Consider the following 23,148-nt stretch of genomic DNA (forward strand, 5'->3'; position numbering starts at 1 on the left):
CCGATGCCTGTTGCCCCCTCTCCATCTAACCAGGGCTGCCACTCTCTCACGGCGTCTGTGAGCCCCTTGGATGTAATTGAGAAAGCCTGCGTTGACACCCATTGCAGCCCCCATAATATGCTGGCAAACAATGAGATGTCAATGAAGGCAAAAACTTTTTGAAAGCTGTGGCCTGAAGCCTAGAAGTACCTGTCCGAGTGTTGGGCCAAAGCAGAAAGCTATCTACCTTGGTCTCTCTCCAATGATCCGTTTCGCAAGAAGGTGTGCTGCAAAATGGCAGCCTTTTATATTGCAGGATGAGTGCCCTTTAATTTGCGCCCCCGCATCGGCTGAGCACCGTTCCACTTCACAGTCGCTAGGGGCGCCAGGTGCACAATGGGGCGGCGCAACTGCAGTTCCGGTTGGGGGCGCACAAAGGGCGTTGCACGAGGAAATGACGTCATGATCTGCGCGCGCAGCTGAGCGCGTGCAAAGACTTTGCGCCGGCGCTAAATCTCTAGTGAAGTTGGGGCGAGGCGCAGTTCGCGCTGCGCCCGGGCGCAACCCGCCTAGCACCCGACGCCTACTCCTCCTAAGGCACTAACGGCTGGCGCAGCCAACTGAATTTCTAGGCCATAGAGCTAAGGCAGCTAGATGGGATGATACCAAGAAAGCAAATCCACATTTCCAAAGGCTTCAACTGTTCAAGGCATTAGAAAATGTGCCTCCTTGCTATTGGCTCTCCAATGTGAGTCCCACATTCCTGACAGCTAAGTGGTGAAAAAGAGAGTAGTGCCCTGAGGTCAAAGGTCTGCTTGACCACCACTCTCGCAGGGTCACCACCTCACCTGAATTTTTTGATGAAGTAACAGGGAGGATTGATGAAGGGAATGCAATGGATGTTGTCTACATGGATTTTCAGAAGGCGTTTGACAAAGTATCACATAGAAGGCTGGTTAACAAAATTGAGGCTCATGGAATAGGTGGGTCAGTGGCAGCTTGGATAAGTAATTGGCTTAAGGACAGAAAACAGCGAGTTGTGGTAAATGGCTGTTTTTCAGACTGAAGGATGGTAGACAGTGGTGTTCCCCAAGGGTTAGTGCTGGGGCCACTGCTTTTTTTGATATATATAAATGACCTGGATATTGGAATACAGAGTAGAATTTCTACATTTGCTGATGACACCAAACTTGGGGGTATGGCAAACAGTGAGGATGATACTAATCGACTGCAACAGGACATAGAAAGGCTAGTAGAATGGTCAGACAAGTGGCAGATGGAATTTAATACAGAGAAGTGTGAGGTGATGCATTTTGGCAGAAGGTACAGGGAGAGGCAATATACACTTATTTTAAAGAGTGTGCAGGGACGGAAGGACCTGGGAGTTCATGTGCATAGGTCCCTGAAGGTGGCGGGACATATTGAGAGTGCTTAGCAAAGCATATGGGATCTTGGGCTTCATAAATAGAGGTATTGAGTACAAAAGTAGAGAAGTTATGCTGAACCTTTATAAAGCGCTGGTTAGGTCACAACTGGAGTATTGCGTCAAGTTCTGGTCACCACACTTTAGGAAGGATGTGAAGGCACTTGAGAGTGTGCAGAGGAGATTTACCAGAATGTTTCCAGGGATGGGGGATCTTCACTACAAGGAGAGATTGGAGAAGCTGGATTTGTTTTCATAAGAGCAAAGGTTGAGGGGTGATTTGATAGAGGTGTACAAGATTATGATGGGTTTGGATAGGCTAGACGGGGAAAGGCTGTTCCCACTAGTTGATGGTACAAGGACTAGGGTACACAGATTTAAGGTTTTGGGCAAGAGATACAGGGGCATGTGAGGAAAAACTTATTTACGCAGCGAGTGGTGAGGACCTGGAACTTGCTGCCGACGGAAGTGGTGGAAGCGGACACACTCAATGTTTTCAAGGGGAGACTGGAAAGGCACTTGAAGGAAATAAACTTGCAGGGCTACAGGGATAGAGCGGGGGAATGGAACTGACTGGATTGCTCTACAGAGAGCCAGCATGGACTCAATGGGCCGAATGGCCTCCTACTATGCTGTTATGACTCTATGACTCAACATGAACCACACTCCTAGGTGCCCACACCAATGTAAAAGCACCTTTTCCTGTCCCCCAGCTGTCCCTGTTCTGCTGAAGTCCAGTAATTGCTTACTTTCCATTTTCCAATGGCTCCATAAGAAATAGTGGATTTTTTTCAGAATGTTTAATTACAAACTTTCGGTGATGACGAAATAAACATTTCGCCCCCCAAAAATATTTCTCAAATAACAACAATTTGCATTTATATAATACCTTTAAAGTAGAAAAACATCCCACGCTCTTCCTGAAGGTGTAAAGAAAGACTTGCATTTATATAGTGCCTTTCACAACCTCATGATGTCCCAAAGTGCTTCACAGCCAATGAAGTACTTTTGAAGTGTAGTCGGTGTAACAGTGGGTGGAAGTAGGTGGTCATAGAGATGGAGAGGATATGGGGTCAGAAGCTTAGCTCAGGGCCAAACTGGGATGTCAAGGTCGCAACCAGTCTGGTTCAGCCTGAGATAGTGACCAAGAAGGGAGTTGGGGTTGGTGGCCAGGGTGTGGAGTTTGGGGTGGGGGCTGAAGACGAGGGGTTAGTTTTCCTAATGTTTATCTGGGAGACATTACATTCAAGACTGGAAGTCAGAAAAACAATCCGACGGTATAGGTGTGGTGTGGAGAGGGGTAGTTTCATGAGAGCTGGTGGGGAGATAGAGCTGGGTGTCATTAGCATACATGTGTAAATTGACCCCATGCCTGTGGATGATGTCGCCAGGAATTAGCATGTAGATGAGGAAGAGGAGGGGGGGCCAAGAATGGATAAACATTTCAAGATAATAAATATTTCAAAAGAATTTTAAAAATCTGTGACAAGAACATGGTACTAGCTTTGAATTTTTTTAATTGCAACAAAATAGAAGCATGAGAAGCCTGTTCACCTTTAAGAACTCCTTCACACCTGGAGTTTCACTGGCAGCCAATCAAAGTAGACTATGCAGGCAAAAAAGCCTAATCTCAGCAGGAAATTGTACCAAGTATTTCATTAAATGTATTTGCATGCGTTTTGAAGCCTCAACGATGACATTTTAAAATTTTAATCCTGACATTTTTTTTCTCTATGAAATATAATGCTCTTCAATCTTTCGCTGCTAAAGATAGGGCTTTAAACTAAATGGGGGGGGGGGTGGTGTCCTGGTGGAGAGAAATCTAGAATGCTAAAGAGAAAAGACAAGGAAGCAGTGCAGGAAAGTTAATGGTTGAGGATAACCAGATTGTGTCAGGAAGGGACAGAGCGTACAAACAAAAGAGTGCACTAACAAATAGGGTCCGGGTAAGAAAAATGGTAATAAGACAAATAGGGCTGTAGTATAAAAAAATGATAAGATGTCTAAAAATGTTAAAAAGACAAATCTAGAGGCACTGTATCTGAATGCACAAAGCATTCGTAATAAGGTTGACAAATTAACAGTGCAAATAGATGTAAACGGATATATCATTGCAATTACGGAGACATGGCTGCAGGGTGACCAAGGCTGGGAGCTGAATATCCAAGGATGTTCGATATTTAGGAAGGACAGGCAAAAAGTAAAAGGAGGTGGGGTGGCGTTGTTAGTAAAGGATGAAATCAGAGCAATAGTGAGAAAGGATATTGGCTCAGAAAATCAAGATGTAGAATCAGTCTGGATGCAGCTAAGAAGCACCATGTGGCAGAAAACATTGGTGGGAGTTGTCTATAGACCTCCAAACAGTAGTGGTAATGTAGGAGATGGCATCAAACAGGAAATTAGAGATGCATGTAACAAGGGTACTACAGTAATCATGGGTGACTTTAATCTACATATAGACTGGCCGAATCAAATTAGCATTAATACTGTAGAGGATGAATCCCTGGAGTGTGTACGAGATGGTTTTTTAGACTAGTATGTTGAGGAGCCAACTAGGGAACAGGCTATCCTAGATTGGGTATTGTGTAATGAGAAGGGGTTCATTAATAATCTTGTTGTGCAGGGTCCTTTAGGGAAGAGTGATCATAACATGATAGAATTCTTCATTAAGATGGAAAGTGAAGTAGTCCAATCCAAAACTAGGGTCCTAAATCTAAACAAAGGAAACTACAAAGGTATGAGGAGTGAGTTGGCTATGATAGATTGGGGAGCTTCATTAAAAGGCATGATGGTGGATAGGCAATGGCTAACATTTAAGGAATGAATGCATGAATTGCAACAGTTATACATTCCTTTCTGGCGCAAAAACACAAAAGGAAAAGCGGCCCAACCATGGCTAACAAAAGAAATTAAGGATAGTATTAGATCCAAAGAGGAGTCATATAAAGTTGCCAGAAAAAGTAGCAAACCCGAGGATTGGGAACAGTTTAGAGTTCAGCAAAAAAGGACCAAGAGATTGATTAAGAGGGGAAAAATAGAGTATGAGAGTAAACTTGCAAGGAACATAAAAGCGGACTGTAAAAGCTTCTACAAGTATGTAAAAAGAAAAAGATTAGTGAAGACAAATGTAGGTCCCTTACAGTCAGAAATGGGAGAATTTATAATGGGGAACAAGGAAATGACAGAGCAATTAAACAAATACTTTGGTTCTGTCTTCACAGAAGAGGACACAAATAACTTCCCAGAAATGCTAGGGAACCAAGGGTCTAGTGACAAAGAGGAATTAAAGGAAATTAGTATTAGTAAAAAATAGTGCTGGAGAAATTAATGGGGCTGAAATCCAATAAATCCCCAGGGCCTGATAATCTGTATCCCAGTGTACTAAAAGAGGTAGCCATGGAAATAGTGGATGCATTCGTTGTCATCTTCGAAAATTCTATAGATTATGGAACAGTTCCTGCAGATTGAAGGGTGGCAAATGTAACCCCACCATTTAAAAAAGGGAGAGAGAAAACAGGGAACTCCAGACCGGTTAGCCTGACATCAGGAGTAGGGAAAGTGCTAGAGTCAATTATAAAGGATGTGATAACAGGACGCTTGGAAAATATCAACGGGATTAAACAAAGTCAACATGGATTTATGAAAGGGAAATCGTGTTTGACAAACCTGCTCGAGATTTTGAAGATGTAACTGGTAGAATAGATAAGGGAGAACCAGTGGATGTGGTGAATTTGGATTTTCAGAAGGCCTTTAATAAAGTCCCACATAAGAGGTTAGTGTGCAAAATTAAAGCACATGGGATTGGGGGTAATATACTGGCATGGATTGAAAATTGGTTAACTGACAGGAAACAGAGAGTAGGAATAAATGGGTCTTTTTCGGGATCAGTGCTTGGGCCCCAGCTATTCACAATATATACCAATGATGATTTGGATGAGGGAACCAAATGTAATATTTCCAAGTTTGCTGGTGACACAAAATTAGGTGGGATTGTGAGTTGTGAGGAGGGTGCAAAGAGGCTTCAAGGCGATTTAGACAAGTTGAGTGAGTGGGCAAATACATAACAGATGCAGTATAACGTGGATAAATGTGAAGTTATCCACTTCGGTAGGAAAAACAGAAAGGCAGAGTATTATTTAAATCATGATAGATTGGGAAATGTTGATGTACAAAGGGACCTGGATGTCCTTGTACACCAGTCACTGAAAGCAAACATGCAGGTGCAGCAAGCAGTTAGGAAGGCAAATGGTATGTTGGCCTTCATTGCAAGAAGATTTGAGTACAGGAGCAAGGATGTCTTACTACAGTTGTACAGGGCCTTGGTGAGACCACACCTGGAGTAGTGTGTGCAGTTTTGGTCTCCTTACCTAAGAGGAGTATAAAAAGTGCAGGGGGATACTTAAAAAAGAAATTAGGAGAGCGAGGAGGGGCCATGAACTAACACTGGCGAGCAAAATAAAGGAAAATCCTAAGGTGTTTTATAAGTATATTAAGGGCAAGAGGATAACTAGGGAAAGAGTAGGGCCCATTAGGGACCAAAGTGGCAATCTGTGTGTGGAGCCAGAAGATGTAGGTGGGGTTTTAAATGATTTTTTTGCATCTGTGTTCACTATGGAGAAGGACGATGTAGACATAGAAATCGGGCAGGGGGACTGTGATATACTTGAACATATTAGCATCGAGAGGGAGGAGGTACTAGCGGTTTTAGCAGGCTTAAAAGTGGATAAATCCCCAGGCCTGGACGAGATGTATCCCAGGCTGCTGTCTGAGGCAAAGGAGGAGATTGCAGGGGCTCTGACACAAATTTTCAGAACCTCTCTAGCCACAGGGGATGTGCCAGAGGACTGGAGAACAGCTAACGTAGTACCATTATTCAAGAAGAGTAGTAGGGATAAACCAGGGAATTACAGGCCAGTGAGCCTAACGTCAGTGGTAGGGAAATTATTGGAAAAAATTCTGAGCGACAGAATTAGTCTCCACTTGGAGAGGCAAGGATCAATCAGGGATAGTCAGCATGGCTTTGTCAGGGGAAGATCATGTCTGACCAATTTGATTGAATTTTTCAAGGGGGTGACTAAGTGTGTGGATGAGGGTAGTGCAGTGGATGTGGTATACATGGATTTCAGTAAGGCTTTTGATAAAGTCCCGCATAGGAGACTGGTCAAGAAGGTAAGTGCCCATGGGATCCAGGGTGCCTTGGCACACTGGATCCAAAACTGGCTTAGTGGCAGAAGGCAGAGGGTGATGGTCGAAGGTTGTTTTTGTGACTGGAAGCCTGTGTCTAGTGGGGTACCGCAGGGATTGGTGCTGGGTCCCTTGCTGTTTGTGGTCTACATTAATGATTTGGATGTGAATGTAAAAGGTATGATCAGTAAGTTCGCAGAAGACACGAAAATTGGTGGGGTGGTAAATAGCGAGGAGGGTAGCCTCAGTCTGCAGGACGATATAGATGGGTTGGTCAAATGGGCGGAACAGTGGCAAATGGAATTTAACCCTGAAAAGTGTGAGGTGATGCATTTTGAAGGGACTAACAAGGCAAGGGAATACACAATGCATGGTAAGACCCTAGGAAAGACAAAGGATCAGAGGGACCTTGGTGTGCATGTACATAGATCCCTGAAGGCAGCAGAACAGGTGGATAAGGTGGTTAAAAAGGCATATGGGATACTTGCCTTCATTAGCCGAGGCATAGAATATAAGAGCAGGGAGGTTATGATGGAGCTGTACAAAACGCTGATTAGGCCACAGCTGGAATATTGTGTGCAGTTCTGGTCGCCACACTATAGAAAGGATGTGATTGCTTTGGAGAGGGTGCAGAGGAGATTCACCAGGATGTTACCTGGGCTGGAGTGCTTCAGCTATGAAGAAAGACTGGACAGGCTGGGGTTGTTTTCCTTGGAGCAGAGAAGGCGGAGGGGGGACCTGATTGAGGTGTACAAAATTATGAGGGGCATAGATAGGGTAGATAGAAAGGAACTTTTTCCCTTAGTAGAAGGGTCAATAACAAGGGGGCATAGATTCAGGGTAAGGGGCAGGAGGTTTAGAGGGGATTTGAGGAAGAACTTTTTCACCCAGAGGGTGGTTGGAATCTGGAACTCACTGCCTGAAAGGGTGGTAGAGGCAGGAACCCTCACAACATTCAAGAAGCATTTGGATGAGCACTTGAAATGCCATAGCATACAAGGCTACGGGCCAAATGCTGGAAAATGGGATTAGATTAGACAGGGCTTGATGGCCGGCGCGGACGCAATGGGCCGAAGGGCCTCTTTCTGTGCTGTATAACTCTATGACTCTATGATATACTTGCCATAGAGGGAGTGCAGCAAAGGTTCACCAGGCTGATTCCTGGGATGGCAGGACTATCGTATGAGGAGAGATTGGGTCAACTAGGCCTTTATTCACTAGAGTTTAGAAGAATGAGAGGGGATCTCATTGAAACGTATATCATTCTGACAGGGCTAGACAGACTGGATGCAGGGAGGATGTTTCCCCTGGCTGGGGGTTCTAGAACGAGGGGTCACAGCCTCAGGATACGGGGTACGGCATTTAGGACTGAGATGAGGAGACATTTCTTCACTCAGAGGGTGGTGAACCTGTGGAATTCTCTACCACAGAAGACTGTGGAGGCCAAGTCACTGAATATATTTAAGAAGGAGATGTAGGAATGTCTAGTTCCTATCCAAAAGACTGAGGTCCACTCAGGCGATCAAATAAACGAGGTTTAATGAAAACAAACAGAGTTTAACAGATAACTACAGGAGAACATCGAATATAGGTCTAGTCAGTTCGGAGGCTCCATGAGGACTGCTTGTGCGGTCCCGTGGCTGACGTCATGATGTCATCACGTTTTTCCCGCCGGTGAGGGATCACATGACGAACGGCGTGGCGTCATCGCGTTTACCCGCGCTATTAAAGTGATCGCGCTCTGTACATGTAAACAGTGAAAACAAAGATACAGACTTAGGCTGTAGCTGACATATTATTAAAGGGAATTATATACAACTGATCAGAGTCCCTTAATGGCTCCACCACATGCGCCCCCCAGAATTGTCTTTAATAGCAAAAGTAAAACGGCGAGGAGGCCTGACAAGCCTGTCAGATCGACTTCTGTAGCCTGGAGGTGGAAGCTGATGATCGGCGGGCGAGCTGGCGGGCAGTTGCGTTTGATCTGGCACGGCGACTGTGGGCGGTCGGCCACGTTTCGGCGGTTGTGCAATCTCGACTGGGCGGTCAAGGTCCAAGTGAGCCGGCTTCAACCGGTCAACCGAAATGTGGTCCGGTTTACCTCCGATATCGACCGAAAAAGTTTTGTCTCCCGGCTCCAGCACGCGGAAAGGACCAGTGTAAGGGGGTTTGAGCGGATCCCGATGCACGTCGTGGCGGATAAACACATAGTCGGCATTCTTCAGCTCAGCTGGGACGTGGGAGCTCTGCAAGCCGTGATGTGACGTAGGCACTGGAGCGAAACTTCTGGCCGCCACCTGATGGCTGATGAGCTGCTGGGATGCGGACCATGGCTCTGTTGGAGTCGGAAGGAAATCTCCTGGTACACGTAGCGGCTGGCCATATACAAGCTCCGCCGAGGACGATTGAAGATCTTCTTTAGGTGCCGTATGAAGACCCAAAAGGACCCATGGAAGCCTGTCCACCCAGCCCGCGCCTTGAAAGCTGGCTCGCAGTGCGGCTTTGAGCGACCTGTGGAATCCTTCACACAGGCCGTTCGCCTGTGGATGGTAGGCAGTGGTGCGATGTAGCTTGACGCCGAGCCCCTGAGCCACAGCGTTCCAGAGCTCAGAAGAAAACTGCGGCCCACGATCGGAAGAGATGTCCGCCGGCACCCCGAAATGGGCGACCCAAGAGGAGATGAATGCCCTGGCGACGTCTGCGGAAATGGTGGATGATAAAGGAACCACCTCCGGCCATCGAGTGGTGCGGTCCACCATTGTATGAAGATGAGTAAACCCGTGCGAAGACGGAAGTGGCCCCACCAGGTCCACATGCACATGGTCAAACCTACGTTCCGGAACAGCGAAAGTGGCCAATGGAGCCTTGACGTGCCGCTGCACCTTGGCCTTTTGGCAGACCACGCAGGTGTTGGCCCAGTCGTGAACATCCATGTGCATGCCCCGCCACACGAATTTGGACGACATCAGCCATTGCGAGGCCTTCATGCCAGGGTGCGACAACCCGTGTATGGCGTCAAAAACTTTTCGGCGCCAGGCGACCGGCACGATAGGGCGAGGATCTCCTATGGAGACATCGCAGAGTAGCGTAGTGCCCACGGCGTGGAATTTGACGTCGGCCACTTGGAGGCTAGAGGGGTTGGTTCTGTAAGATTGGACTTCCGGATCCGAGGCTTGATCCGCAGCCATGAGGGCATAGTCGATGCCGAGCTGGACTGCATGAACGGTCGCGCGGGAGAGGCAATCTGCCACCAGGTTGTTCTTACCAGACACATGCTGAATGTCAGTGGTGAATTCTGAGATAAACGTCAACTGACGTTGCTGCCGAGCTGACCACGGTTCGGCAGTCTTGGCCATAGCGAACGTTAGTGGCTTGTGGTCCACAAAAGCCGTGAACGGACGTCCCTCTAGCAAGAACCGGAAATGGTGGATGGCCAGAAAAAGGGCCAGCAACTCCCGGTCGAACATGCTGTACTTCCGTTCGTTTCGCCGTAGTTGATGGCTGAAAAACGCCAGTGGTTGCCACGTCCCATGCACCCACTGTTCCTGCACTGCGCCGATGGAGTAGTCCGACGTGTCGGTGGTAAGGGCGATGGTGGGACCTGGCAGCGGGTGCGCCAGCATGGTTGCGTTGGCTAAGGCGCCTTTTGTGTCGACGAACGCCCGGTCCATGTCGACCGTCCAGCTAATTGGATCCTTGCCGGACTTGCCCTTGAGGGCCTCGTACAGGGGCTGCATGAGCAGAGCTGCATTAGTGACGAACCGGTGATAAAAATTGACCATCCCGAGGAACTCCTGCAGGGCCCTGACTGTCTGCGGGAACGAAGTAACTGCCTCCACCTTCGTTTGCAGGGGAATGGCACCGTCCGATGTGATGCGATGGCCTAAGAAATCAATCTGCTGCAGGCCGAACTGGCACTTAGCCGGGTTGATGATCAAGCCGTGTTGACTGAGGCGTCTAAAGAGGGTGCGCAAATGGCAGATGTGTTTCTCTTTATTAGGGCTAGCGATGAAGATGTCGTCGAGGTAGACGAATAGAAACTTGAGGTCCCGAAGCACGGAGTCCATCAAGCGCTGGAAAGCCTGTGCAGCGTTCTTCAATCCAAACGGCATCCACAGAAATTCAAACAGGCCGAATGGGGTGATGACTGCAGTTTTCGGGACGTCTTGCGGGTGTACGGGGACCTGGTGGTAGCCACGGACAAGGTCGACTTTTGAAAAAATGGTATTTCCCGCCAAATGGGCAGAGAAATCCTGAATATGAGGGATCGGGTACCGATCAGGAATAGTGGCGTCGTTCAGGCGTCGGTAGTCGCCGCATGGCCGCCATCCGCCGCCAGGTTTCGGAACAATGTGGAGAGGCGAAGACCAGGGACTATTCGACCGGCGAATAATCCCTAGCCGCTCCATCGTGTCGAACTTCGCTTTCGCAGCCGTGAGCTTGCCAGGTTCGAGGCGCCGGGCCCGTGCGTAGACCGGGGAGCCAGTAGTGGTGATGTGATGTTCGACACCATGTTTCGTGGCCGTGGAAGAGAAAGTGGGTCTGGTCAGGTCTGGGAACTCTCCGAGGAGGCGAGTGAAGTCATCCGGAGGTGGGGACGCGCAGTAGACAGTGCGCACCACGGTGTTACCGCGGTAGCACGGGATGGAGTGAAAAGTGGCCGCATTGATCAACCGGCAGTGCCGTACATCCACCAGGAGGCCGTTGGCGCACAAAAAGTCTGCCCCGAGGATGGCTTGAGAGACTTTCTGTTACAGGTGGGGTAGTGGACCCAAATGCAGTCAGACAGCCAGAGACCCGAGATGGAGTAAAACTCAAAAGATGCTTTAGTAGAAGGCTCTTCAAATACAGGACGTACAGAGAATTCTTCAAACAAAAGATCAAAGTTACAATTCAAAGAAACAAAAGCGAGTATACAATACACAGGGCAATGACTAGAAACTAACCTGTGCCTTGCAGGCATGAGAACACAAGACTGAGGGACTGGGGCCGGAAATAGTCCGCTTAAATAACAGGCCCGATTACTCTGATGAGACAATTACTCTATTGAGACACAGGTGAGGAGAGAGGTACAGAGACATGGCAGCAGAGTACTGAGGCCTCCTAAACTGCCCTCTGGCGGCCAGCAGAGGGACGTGTAGCTGGGACCCTGACAGTACCCCCCCCCACTAGGGACGGCACCTGACGTACCCACAGTAGCCTCTGGCTGGCGCCGGTGGAACCGCCGGATAAGCCCAGGATCCAGGATGTCCCAAGCCGGAACCCAGGGGCGCTCCTCGGGGCCGTAACCCCCCCAGTCCACCAAATACTGGAGTCCCCCGCGGACCCGGCAGGTGTGAAGGAGACAGCGGACAGTGTAGGCGGGCTTGCCCCCTACTAGTCGAGGGGCTGGAGGTGGTCTGGTGGCTGGAGATAGGGGACTGGTCCGCACAGGTTTGAGCCAGGGAGACATGAAAGGATGGATGGATCCTTATGAATCGAGGCAACAGGAGACAGTAGATCACTGGGTTTATCTTCCGGAGTATCTTGAATGGACTTCATTATGCCCAGGTGATTCAATATGCCCAGGTGATTCATTATACCCAGGTGATTCATTATACCCAGGTGATTCATTATACCCAGGTGATTCATTATGCCCAGGTGATTCATTATGCCCAGGTGATTCAATACGCCCAGGTGATTCATTATGCCCAGGAGATTCAATATGCCCAGGTGATTCAATATGCCCAGGAGATTCAATATGCCCAGGAGATTCAATATGCCCAGGAGATTCAATATGCCCAGGAGATTCAATATGCCCAGGTGATTCATTATGCCCAGGTGATTCATTATGCCCAGGAGATTCAATATGCCCAGGTGATTCAATATCCGGTGATTCAATATGCCCAGGAGATTCAATATGCCCAGGAGATTCAATATGCCCAGGAGATTCATTATGCCCAGGAGATTCAATATGCCCAGGTGATTCAATATGCCCAGGAGATTCAATATGCCCAGGAGATTCAATATGCCCAGGAGATTCATTACACCCAGGTGATTCAATATGCCCAGGAGATTCAATATGCCCAGGTGATTCAATATGCCCAGGAGATTCAATATGCCCAGGTGATTCAATATGCCCAGGAGATTCAATATGCCCAGGTGATTCAATATGCCCAGGTGATTCATTATGCCCAGGAGATTCAATATGCCCAGGAGATTCAATATGCCCAGGAGATTCAATATCCGGTGATTCAATATGCCCAGGAGATTCATTACACCCAGGTGAATCAAAATGCCATGGCGAGAGTACGGAACTCTATGGCGTAGTCCGATACACCATGATTCCCCTGATGGAGCTGGAGCAGTCAATTGGCCGTCTCTCGCCCGCTAACTGGATGGTCGAAGACTCGCCTCATCTCCTCGGTGAACATCCGACAGTTGGAGCAGGCAGGGGTTTGTCGCTCCCACATGGCCGTGGCCCAAGCGAGGGCTCTCCCGGTGAGCAGGGAGATGATGTAGGCGACCCTAGAGCGATCGGAGGGGAATCTGGAAGGCTGGAGCTCGAATGCCAGGGAACACTGTATGAGGAAGCCGCGACACTTGCCCGGGTGACCGTCGTATCGTTCGGGAGCTGGAAGGTCTGGATCCTTGTCTTGTCGAGGATTAGATGCTGGAGGTTGTGCGGAAACCGACTGCTGGCCGTGCCCGACAGCTTCGGTTAGGGAATGCAAGCTATCACGAGTCTTCCGCAGCAGTCGGTCATGCCTCCCGACCGTGGCTCCCTGGCTCATCAGGGCAGAGCGCAGTTGATTAATCTCCTCCCTTGGTTGGCTGGTTTCTGCTGGGTCCATGTTGATGACTCAGTCTTGCTGTTATGGGTGGGGTAGTGGACCCAAATGCAGTCAGACAGCCAGAGACCCGAGATGGAGTAAAACTCAAAAGATGCTTTAGTAGAAGGCTCTTCAAATACAGGACGTACAGAGAATTCTTCAAACAAAAGATCAAAGTAACAATTCAAAGAAACAAAAGCGAGTATACAATACGCAGGGCAAAGACTAGAAACTAACCTGTGACTTGCAGGCATGAGAACACAAGACTGAATGACTGGGGCTGGAAATAGTCAGCTTAAATAACAGGCCCGATTACTCAGATGAGACAATTACTCTAATGAGGCACAGGTGAGGAGAGAGGTAAAGAGACATGGCAGCAGAGTACTGAGGCCTCCTAAACCGCCCTCTGGCGGCCAGCAGAGGGACGTGTAGCTGGGACCCTGACACTTTGGCCGTGATGAAATCCCAGTAAAACCGCTGGCCACCGAAGCACACCTGGACCCGCCGGCTTCCGAAGGTCTGAATGGCCCCGCCATTAGTTGCCTGGAGGGAGGGGCCGTGCCCCCCGGCTTGTAGATCAAGATTTGACGCGGGTAGGATGCTACACTGCACCCTACTGTCACAGAGGAAACGTCGACCAGATAGGGAGTCGTTGATGAAGAGTAGTTTTCCCGAATTACCGATTGCCATCGCAGCCGCGGGGCGCTCATTATAACCGGTCCTCTTTCGACAGGGTGGCTGCTGTGTTTTTTTTTTTGAGCGAAAAGCTGCAGGGAGGGCGGCAGCATCGTGCTTTCACGCCAAAACGGGCATGGTAGAAGCACAACCCCGCAGGTTCAGGGGCTGGAGCAGCGTCCGTGGGGAATGAGCGCCTCATGGCAGCGCAGTACTGCTGTGTCACCGCGAAGATCTTGTCCGCATCGGCAGCCAGCTCTGCGCAGTCTGTGACTTCCGACCTGGCTAGGGCAGCCTGAACTAGCTGGCTGAGGATTAGCTCCCTGAAGAGGAAGCATTCCGGTTAGGAGCCCAGGAGCGTGAGCATTTGGCTCATGAGCTCGGACGGCTTGGAGTCCCCAAGGCCGGGCATATTGAGCAGCCGACGGGCGCGCTCCGACTTCGTGAGCCTGAAGACCTGTAACAACCGCGCCTTTATCGTTTCATACTTGCGATCTTCTGGTGGATTACCAAGCAGGCTGACGATCCGCAAGGCTGTGGCGCTGTCGAGGGCGGAGACCACGTAATAGTAACGGGTCTGATCCGCAGCGATGTTCCTGATGGCGAACTGGGCTTCAGCCTGGATGAACCACGTGGCTGGCTGTTGCTCCCAGAACTGTGGTAGCTTCAAAGCAACGGCATTTGATTCCATGTTTAGTAATTTCTGCGAAAACCGTTCGCAAAAGTCGGGGTCACCAATGTAGAAATGTCTAGTTCCTATCCAAAAGACTGAAGTCCACTCAGGCGATCAAATAAACGAGGTTTAATGAAAACAAACAGAGTTTAACGGATAACTACAGGAGAACATCGAATATAGGTCTAGTCAGTTCGGAGGCTCCACGAGGACTGCTTGCGCGGTCCATTGGCTAACGTCATGATGTCATCACGTTTTTCCCGCCAGTGGGGGATCACGTGATGAACGGCGTGACGTCATCGCGTTTACCCGCGCTATTAAAGTGATCGCGCTCTGTACATGTAAACAGTGAAAACAAAGATACAGACTTAGGCTGTAGCTGACATATTATTAAAGGGAATTATATACAACTGATCAGAGTCCCTTAGTGGCTCCGCCACAGAGATAGATATATTTCTAGACACAAAAGGCATCAAGGGGTATGGGGAGAGAGCGGGAATATGGTATTGAGATAGAGGATCAACCATGATCATACTGAATGGCGGAGCAGGCTCAAAGGGCCGAATGGCCTACTCCTGCTCCTATTTTTCTATGTTTCTATTCTGCACCCCGTACTCCCAAGCCTTACACTATAGGCCCAGATTTTATTGGGAAAATAATGGTGAGTTTAATGCGGTCGGCATTATTAATGTGCAAATCATCCAGCGAGGAAGCGATACCCCATGAATTGTGAATTGTCACAAGTTGCTGGATGATTTACGCTGCTTCACGATTAGCCTCGTGAAAATGGCAGCTTACCCTCAACCTCCCCGTGAGTTTCATGAAATTGCTGAATTTGCACATTAATTACCCATTAAACTCACTGCAGAAAGTTAGGGCTAGTACTTAACAGTTTAAGGACCTTTTTAATCACTTTAATGATTTATGTTCCTGCATTGCCAATCAACCTCTCCAGCTAAGAAAGGGAACAATTGAAACTATGGAGTCTCATTCTTACAGGTAGTAAACTGTTCTTAGCGATTTTTAAAATTTAATATTTTTTAAAAAGTCTTACTTTTCCTTTCTGTCACTTTTTTCTCTCTCTTTCTTAATCCAATCTTTCTTTCCCTCTCTTTATTTCTCTTTCTGTCTCTAATTCACCCTTATTTCCTTCTCCATCATTCCTGTTTCCTTCTCAATCCTTAAATCTCCTTGGTTGAGGAGATAGATTGTTGGCCCCGTCGTTCACTAAGGTTCCAGATGTCCTGTTGCTCTCGCCGTGCCGTTATCAGCTCGCACTTCCAGCATGTTATGGTGCAAAAAATTTTTCGAGCTGAAGGGTGAGGAAAAAAGTCTAATGGGGCATGCCACGAGATGTCCCGCTTCAGCAAGATCTGGCCATTATCTGATTGAATGATGATACTACCTGTAACACCTCTGTCAATATCTTCAAATTCTGGAGCTACAGAATACTTCCCGTCACTAAAGACAAAATAATCAGCAAAGGGGCAAGCACAGTATCAGCAGCAACAAAAGTGGAAAGATCGGGTAATGGAAGAAGACAACACCAACAGAAGCAGCACTGTCCAGGAGTAGGTAGTGAGGCAAACAGTCCTGCTGAGAAGTGGGATTGTGGTAGTTGATGCCAGAAATAGGAAGCCTTAAGGAACAGTACGCTAGGAAATGTTAGACGGCACAGGCAATGACATCAAGAAATCTATCTAAAGAAAGAAACAACTTTATACAGTGCCTTTCACAACCTCAGGACACCCCAAAGTGCTTCCAGCCAATTAAGTTCTTTTGAAGTGTAGTCACTATTGTAATGTAGGAAATGCCAATTTGTGCACAGCAAGGTGCCACAAACAGCAATGTGATAATGACCAGATAATCTGTTTTTAGTAATGTTGGTTGAGAGATAAATGTTGGCCTGGATACTGAGGAGAAATCTAATTTATTCCTAATTTTGTGGTCTGGGGGGTGGGGAGGGGAGGGGAGTGAGGGGAGAGGGGGTAGGGGGGAGGAGGAGAGGGGGGAGGAGGGGGGAGTGGGGGGAGGAGGGGGAGGGGAGGAGGGGAGGAGAGGGGGGATGACGGGGCGAGGAGGGGGGAGAGGGGGGAGGAGGAGAGGAGGAGGTGGGAGGGGGAGGGGAGAGAGGGGGGAGGAGGGGGAGGGGGTGGGGGGTGCATGGTATGTCTCTGCAAATAAAAGTTTGTAAGTGACTAAAGACTAGGCTCTAATACTCTATCCTTCACCACCTTGCTATCCGACGTTTACATGCTGCACTGTCGGAGGTGCCCTCTTTCGGATGAGATGTTAAACTGAGGCCCCGTCTGCCCTCTCGGGTGGACGTAAAAGATCCCACGGCACTATTTCGAAGAAGAGCAGGGGAGTTCTCCCCGGTGTCCTGGCCAATATTTATCCCTCAATCAACATAACAAAACAGATTATCAGGTCATTATCACATTGTTGTTTGTGGGAGCTTGCTGTGCGCAAATTGGCTGCCGCGTTTCCTACATTACAACAGTGACCACACTCCGAAAGTACTTCATCGGCCGTAAAGTGCGCTGGGAAGTCCTGAGGTCTTGAAAGGCGCTATATAAATGCAAGTTCTTTCTTCTTAAATTAAATTGTGGGTGTAGGATATGATTAAATGAGTTAAACAGATCATTTTAGTGACTACACTTCAAAAGTGCTTCATTGGCTGTAAAGCGCTTTGTGATGTCCTGAGGTTGTGAAAGGCGCTGTATAAATGCACGTCTTTTGTTTGTCATGTTATTTATCTCTTGCACCATCATATTCAGGAAAGGTGTCAGAGCTGCAGGTCTCTGAATTCAGGTTAGCAAAAACATGGAGCAATTGATTTGCACTGGACCATGTGCAAAGGCTTGCCAGATACCTTCAGTCTACATTATATCCAGTTTAGTTGGAGCCATGACATTTAACAGTTTAGGTAAACAAGGGTGGCTCCTGAGTATAGTTTGTGTCACAATCAGACCTTGCTTACTTTGGTTTAAAAAAGCAACCCATTTTAACGTGCCTTCCTCTTCAAGATCTAACAGAGGGAATTTCCAAAGGGACTTTGGCAGAAAAGCCACAGAAAACCCGGAAAAGGGTTATTTTGCCTTCACGACCCTATCTGGAAGTCTGTTCCAGATGTTGATCACTCTGTGTGTGAAAAGGAATTGCCTTATATGGAGCCTAAAATTATCTGTTTAATTCATTTAAACATGTATCACCTTCTTCTGCCCCCGCAATTACACTTAACAAGAAAGAACTTGTATTTCTATAGCGCCTTTCACAACCTCAGGACATCCCAATGCACTTTGCAGCCAATGAAGTACTTTTGAAGTGCAGTCACTGTTGTAATGTAGTAACTGGAATCGCTAATTTGCACACAACAAGCTCCCACAAACAGCGATGGGATAAATGGCCAGATAACCTGTTTTAGTAATGTTGTTTGAGGGATGTTGGCCAAGACACCAGGGAGAACTCCCCTACTCTTCTTCGAAATAGTGCCACAGGATCTTTTACGCCTACCTAAGAGGACAGCCTGGACCTCTGTTTAACGTCTCATCCAAAAGACAGCACCTCCGACAATGCAGCACTGCCTCAGTACTGCACTGGGATTATGTGCTCAAGTCTCTGGACTGGGGCTTGAACCCAAAACCCTTTGACACAGAGGCCAGAGTGCTAGCAACTGAGCCACGGGTATTCTGGATTTACCTCTTCCATTTCCTTAACAATCTTAGATACGTCTACAAAATCACCTCAGAGGTGCTTCCTTTCTTGGCTGTATATCCCAAGTTTCTCCAATCTTTCCCCATAAGTCAGACACTTGAGTTCTTCTCTACACTATCCTCAGTGCTTCAATATTTTGATTGTTTCTTGGCTACTAGAACTGAATACCTAAACCTTTGGGCTAAACTACTAAAACTTATGGATGTGTAAAAATAAGTTTTAATGGAAACGCCATGCTGTGGAAATTTAGATTATCAGAGACATTCACCGAAGTACAAGACTCCTGTAACTTGAACTAATGCCACAGGACCACGTGTTTGTCTATAGTTTCCCTCTTCTGCTATTTTAGATGGGACATTTTACTACATTAATGGTGCATGTTTAAATGCTTGTTGTTGATGCTGATGATGATGATGAGATAAAACTGCAAATGCTGGAAATCTGAAACATTGTCCCAGAATTTGCGGTCCTGCTGATGGCGAACTGGCGGCATTCACTGTCAGAAGTTGCGGTCTTTCATTAACAGCTCCTCCATGGGCTGTGCTGTGCCGCACACCCCACCTACCCCACCCCCCCCCTCCCCCTCCAACCACAGAGCCAGCAATCAGTGAAATCTCTCAAATCATGGAAACCGACAAAAACTTAGGTTTTTCCACAGTAATTACGCTGTCAAATGTCCTCACTAAAAGTTAGACCCAAAGGGATTAGTTATATTGGGGTTTTAGCAGCGTATTGACTGCTAAACAAAGGTTATGACCCTGAAAAACTAATTTTGATTTTGTGCAGTCAAATTTATCCATTTTAATAAAAATTAAAATTTTTAAGAAACTTTTTTTAAAATTATTTTTAAAAGATTGTTCATCTTTATTTCAGGTTTGCCTTTTCCCCATGTGATAACCCCAAATTTTGTTTTGCTCTCTCTAACATATTTTAAAAGTTAGAATTTTAAGAGCTTACTCACTTCCTTGTTCGCTGTCTGTGAGAACTCAGCGGTTTGATTGGCTGCTTAGACAGCTTGTTGACATCACAGCAGCTCGCACCATGCAAGTTGTTGTTGTTTTCTCATTATATTGTTGACTGACCTTTTATATGCCTCTAATATTTACTGTTATTAGCCCGGAATTTGCGGTCAGCGGCGAAGCAAAGGCATTTGAATTACGCGTCGGAAAACCCAAACTCCTCGACACAGAGATCGCGAGATCTTTGCACGAAGCTTACTTTGGGGCCAGCGGTGAACTCCAGAGCTTAGGGCCGAGGCAGCTGAAGCCAGGGCCGCCAATGGTGGAGCGATGAAAATTGGGGATGCGCAAGAGGCCAAAATTGGAGGAGCGCAGAGATCTCAGAGGATTGCAGAGCTGGAGGAGGTTACTGAAAAGCCGAGTTTTGAATCCTCGATTGTGTAACCCTCATTAGGTCTGATCAGAGACACCCCCCCCCCGATGTGCCAAATGTCTGTCTTTCCTTTAAACAGGTGCTGACCCAAGCTGTTTATTTAAAATGGGTGAAAACATCCAATGAAAATAGCAGAATGAGGAATTTTCAGATAAAAGCGTTTGCATGTGATGTTCAGTGGCATCATTTCAAGGACGGAATGTAACAGTTTAAACATGTACAATGTGCGTTCGCAAGAAGAAAGGAAAAAAAAGATTACTCAAGATTCGTCGAAAACATGGCCCAGAGGTGGAATCAGCAAAGTGTAGAGGAAGACTGAACTGCTTTAAACTAGTTGCTAACCTGCTGCCTGAACAACCATTTTATTTAATTAACCCCATCTAAAATATCAATAAAGTAGGAAGCTACAGTTGCCACCTGTCATGCAACTATATGATCTGATGAAAAAGACGTACTTTAATAATTGAAGTTGGATATTAGTGTTAAGCTGTGTTCAGTGTGCTATTGTAATGTTGAACTGATTTTTTTCATATTCAAATTTACAGTTTTCACAGAAAATTTGACAAAGAAAACACTCTTTGATTTTCCAAATCACCAGTAAAAATCTCAGAGTAAAAACAGAATTTAACTTATTCCATCACAGTCACAACATCCAGTTTAACCCAGTTAGTGCAAATTTTGAAACCAACTTGTTGTTCTGTTGGTAATGATCACAGTGACAATGATATTATCCTTGCTTGTAGAAGTAACAAAACAAAATAATTGTTAGTTGGGAAGGCATCCTTGTGTTCGGTCGATCCTTGATAGCTCTCGGGTGAGATGATGGCCCGTATTTTCTGATCGCAGGCCTCCCGCAGGCAGAGGCCTGCGATCTGGAAAAATCTGCGCCCTTACCTGAGGGCTCCCGGGACGCACGCATGTAGTTCGCAGCGTCCCTGGGATCACGTGGGCCATGGGGAGCCAATCACAGAAGGGAATCTCCCTTCATACATTTGACAGGAAGACCTGTCAAATATATGAATGGAGATCAATGAAAAAACATAGTAAAACTTCAAATAATTTTTTTTTTTTTTAAATCACATTTTTAAAATGACTTGAAATTACAATAAATTAAGTATTTTAAACAAAAATGTAATTTTTTGAAAAAAATAATTAAAGTTTTTTACGGGGCTAAAAATAAACTTACCTTTTTAAAAGTATTTTAAATGATAAATCAGTGAAAAAAAGTTTTTTTTTACTTTTTTTCCAACTCTTATCCTGGTAAAAGCAGGCCTTATGCCTGCTTTTACCAGGCGTAAGAATTGTAAGGGTTTTCTGCGGGCGGAGGGTCTCCAAAAAGCGGAACTATCTGCCCGCAGAGGCCCTTCTCCAGGGCAGCCGGAGAATCTGTCAAGAGGATTCTTGACAGATCGGAAATGCCGGTTTTCGGCGCATGCGCTGTGCATGCCTGAAACTGGCATTTCCAATGGCCCTACAGGTGTGTACACAGCGCATACCCACCTGTAGTGTTCGGAATATCTGGGCAATAGCTATATATATGGCAACCAATGCAGTGCCTCATTCGTGCTCATGCTGAACAGCAACTTAGTCAATGCTAATTGAGTCGGTTAACATACTTCAATTATGTAATTAATACATTTGTACTACATTATACTTACAAATCACCTGTTTGTTCTTCAGGCAGTAAAATGTCCTGTTCACCCATCACCCCTGTGCTCACTGATCTACATTGGCTCCCAGTCCGGCAATGCCTCGATTTTAAAATTCTCATCCTTGTTTTCAAATCCCTCCGTGGCCTCGCCCCTCCCTATCTCCGTAACCTCTTCCAGCCCCACAACTCCCCGAAATCTCTGCACTCTTCCAATTCTGGCCTCTTGGGCATCCCCGATTTTCATCACTCTGCCTTTGGCGGCCATGCCTTCAGCTTCCTAGGCCCTAATCTCTGGAATTCCCTCCCTAAACATCTCCACATTTATACATTTATCTCCTCCTTTAAGGAGCTTCATAAAACCTACCTCTTTGACCACATTTTTGGTCACCTGTCCTCCTAATATCTCCTTGTGTGGCTCAGCGTCAAATTTTTCTTTAACGCTTCTGTGAAGTGCCTTGGGATGTTTTAATATGTTAAAGGTGCTATATAAGTGCAAATTGTTGTTGGTGTTGAGTGTATATACTGTGATGCACAAAAGAAAGAACTTGGATTTATATAGCGCGTTTCTAAACCTCAGGACGTCCCAAATCGCTTTACCAGCAATTAAGTACTTTTTGAAGTGTAGTCACTGTTGTAATGCAACAAATGTGGCAGCCAATTTGCACACTGCAAGATCCCACAAAAAGCAATGAAATTAACGACCAGGTAATCTGTTTTTCAGTGATGTTGATTGAGGGATAAATATTGGCCAGGACACCAGGGGAGCGCCCCTGATCTTCTTTTTCATTTTTTGAAATAGTGCCACGGAATCTTTACATCCACCGGAGAGGGTAGATGGGGCCTCGGTTTAACATCTCATCCAAAAGACAGCACCTCCGACAGTGCTGCACTCCCTCAGTACTGTATTGAAGTGTCAGACTGGATTAAGTGTTCAAGTCTCTGGAATGAGACTTGAACCCACAACCTACTGACAAACAGCCAAGGCTGACACTACACCACAGCTGTGTGGGACATGCTAGATGGACCAGTAGGTCGTTCCCTCTCCGTCATTGTTCATATGATTAAGTGGTAAAGACAAATTATATGGTAGAATTATGCTTTAAAATGTCAACCTCTAACATGCAGAACCATTAAACAATATGGTTAAAATTTTAAAAATGTCTCTTAAATGCTAATGACAGGAAATACATGGTCAAATTTGTTTTGTTTTCATGAGTAACTGTTATTTTATTTACTTAATGTACTTTTTTGAAACTTTGCTCTTTTTATTCACATGCAATCTCCTACTTTGTTGCCAGCCTTTTTTATCACATTGTATTGATTTTGTTAGACTGGGGACACGGGTGTGTGAGAATTACAGAATAGACTGTCCAGCTATTTTCAAAGATAACAAAATGCATGTGACTGTGTACAAAATGACATATTATGCGGGGAATACTTTACAGATCTTGCTGGAGCGGGGCATCTCGTGGCGTGCCCAGTTAGTTAGACTTTTTCCCTCACCTTTCAGCTCGAGAATTTTTTTTGTGCCACAACTTGCTGGAAGTGCGAGCTGATAACGGTGCGGCGAGGGCAACAGGGTATCTGGGACCTGAGTGAACGATAGGACGAACAGTCTAGTTCCTTAACCAATGAAACTTAA

General features: G+C 46.6%; 1 protein-coding gene across 1 annotated transcript in view; it reads right to left on the reverse strand.

Annotated features, from left to right (window-relative positions):
- lgsn (lengsin, lens protein with glutamine synthetase domain) overlaps positions 1 to 19,893 on the reverse strand; it is an 81,001-nt gene extending 61,108 nt beyond the window's left edge. Inside the window, exon 1 of the mRNA XM_085996536.1 lies at positions 19,425 to 19,893. The gene's annotated coding sequence lies outside the window, so the exon portion shown is untranslated. The remainder of the gene's footprint in view (positions 1 to 19,424) is intronic.
- Between the last annotated feature and the right edge of the window lie 3,255 nt (positions 19,894 to 23,148).

This window comes from Somniosus microcephalus, chromosome 9 (assembly GCF_052327205.1).
Source record: "Somniosus microcephalus isolate GS21.2 chromosome 9, FLI_Smic_1.0, whole genome shotgun sequence".
NCBI classification, from domain to species: domain Eukaryota; kingdom Metazoa; phylum Chordata; class Chondrichthyes; order Squaliformes; family Somniosidae; genus Somniosus; species Somniosus microcephalus.